This window comes from Trachymyrmex septentrionalis, unplaced genomic scaffold (genome assembly GCF_001594115.1).
Source record: "Trachymyrmex septentrionalis isolate Tsep2-gDNA-1 unplaced genomic scaffold, Tsep1.0 scaffold36, whole genome shotgun sequence".
NCBI classification, from domain to species: Eukaryota; Metazoa; Arthropoda; class Insecta; order Hymenoptera; family Formicidae; genus Trachymyrmex; species Trachymyrmex septentrionalis.
In genome coordinates, this window is record NW_017305525.1 from 116,520 (window position 1) to 118,743 (window position 2,224).

The 2,224-nt window shown below is 38.4% G+C and overlaps 1 long non-coding RNA gene across 2 annotated transcripts in view; it reads right to left on the reverse strand.

Moving 5' to 3' along the window:
* The window catches only part of LOC108750333, a 1,738-nt gene extending 228 nt beyond the window's left edge, over positions 1-1,510 (reverse strand). The window contains exons 1-3 of one of the 2 annotated variants that reach the window (XR_001939424.1): positions 1,398-1,510; positions 525-602; positions 65-311 (exon numbers count right to left, since the gene is read on the reverse strand). This is a non-coding gene — a long non-coding RNA (uncharacterized LOC108750333). Of the gene's footprint in view, positions 1-64; positions 312-524; positions 606-1,397 lie in introns of both variants that reach the window. The other variant, XR_001939423.1, reaches the window with a different exon arrangement.
* Positions 1,511-2,224: the final 714 nt, after the last annotated feature.

The following is a 2,224-nucleotide window of genomic DNA, read 5'->3' on the forward strand; positions in this document are numbered from 1 at the left end:
TTAATAAACTACAAAATTTCAAAAGGCAATTAATTCTACAGCAAATAGATACTGAATTATTTACCCATGGTTGCTCCGCCGTCGCCTGATGCCTCCCAGGCCTCCTCCTCCTCTCAGATTCCTTCATTGCACACACATACAACACAAACACAACATTTGCAACGGTTAATTACGGCACATGTGAATTCATCATCCAACTAAGATAATCACGCGACACTTTACACGGCACTCCCGATAATTGAAAGTAACGTGAATTTCATTACTTCCCATCCAATGCACAGCAGCAAAGTTTGTAGTAAAACTGCATTAATCTACAACACACAAGTATATGCAAATATTAAAGTAGCGCCGAAAATAAATAATATTATTAAAATATTGCATGTATTTTTATTTGCCTTTTCCGACAAGTAGAAATATTTAATAAATAAACTATAAATCTCTAAAAGACAATAATAAATGATTTTTTATTAAAAGACAGTTTCAATTCCCACAGATAGAAAATAAATAAATAATAAATTACTCACCTATACGGTTGCTCTGCTATTGTCCAATACCTCTTACAGACCCCTCCTCCTCTCAGATTAATTCTTCATTGCACATACCTACTTACATACAACACAACACATTTCGACGGTTAATTACAATGTATACGAATTTATCGTCCAATTTCTGAATACGACGAACAACGCAGTACGTCACACGGCGATTACGAGAATAACGCGATTTTCATTAAGCGTAATTTATATTAAACCGCGACATTCCACATACTAACACAACAGGCAAATCTAAGACGGTGAAATTTGGAAATCATACAACTTCAAACTTCGTCCATTGTGACAATTTTCATCTCGATTTTCATTACGACCAACTACGAGCAATCCGAGCGATTGACAAACATAATCATATTTCTGCATATTACCTTATCTGGGTGTTTCACGTATGATACACGTGATGTATCATTTCCTTGTTGTTCATCGAATATAAGAAGGATAAAATAACATATCATGCGCATCATGCGTGAAACGAGATGCACGACGTTCATGTCCAAAAGTATGGTTAGGTTGGCGGATCGCTCGGGCGATAAATCCGGAACTATATACGCGTGAATTGCGTGCTTTCGACAAACGATCGATCCATAAACACTAAGTTCGTACTACGCGATAGACGATCATCGCAGAATTAATTGGGATATTTACTAAACGCGACGCCATTTGACCCGAAATTGATCGAAGCACTTCACTATCCTTCCGCGGCGTCCGCGACGTCCCGCCCAAAGTGACGTGATGGCGAAAGATGCGAAACTGTCGCGGCAAACTTCACGGAGTTCACGGTAATATCGCGCGAGTCACAGATTTGGTCGCGTTGCTTGCCTGCACTTTCTTTGTGCTTGTACATACTTAGAATCTTCGCTTTCTTTCTCCTTAATGCTCAAATATGGTCTTGTTTTAAAAATCTTGTCGGAAAAATTTTGTGAAATTGTGAACAGTTTCAATGGGTGCGTTCGGTTTTTCACGCAATACGTGAAACAAAACGCTCTCACTGTTGACGACGTTGTCATGGATACAATCCTGCGATCCGATCAACTCAATTTCACTGTCGGAAGAATCGCAAGAAATTATAGGTTTGAAACTCGATGTCACACACACGGCAATTCGAACGTAAGTACTGCGAAGTACGTTTCTGGCGAAAATAAAAATCGAAACTTAAGTCGAATATAAGAGGGGAGAGGAGGGGGGGGGGATTTACTTTTCATTGTTCGAGCTTTCGCCCCCTAGAAACTTCGTTCGTGCTTCTTTCAACCTTCATTTGACTTAAATTCCGTTATATTTTTATTTCTGCCAAGAATATTATGTGTCACACAATAAACTACGGTGACGTATCTATTTATTAACTAAATTTCAGAGAACTATACAAAAGGTGTCTGATTACGAGTTCAAATTATCATTGAAGGTAATAATTATTGCACGCAAGCAAAATAATTTACTACTTGCTCCGCGTGGAACTGGAAATTGTATATAAATTCAAAAATATTATTAGCACGAAAATCCGCCTTAACCAAATATGCCTTAATCAAATGCGACGTTTTCCTATATCTATAATATTTTACTATTCCTTCAGTGCATCGCGCGAAACATCCACGACGATTTGCGGATACCCTGTCGATATATTCACGAGTTGTCAGCTACAGGAGTTAAGTAATCGCATAACGTGCGGTCTAACCGTT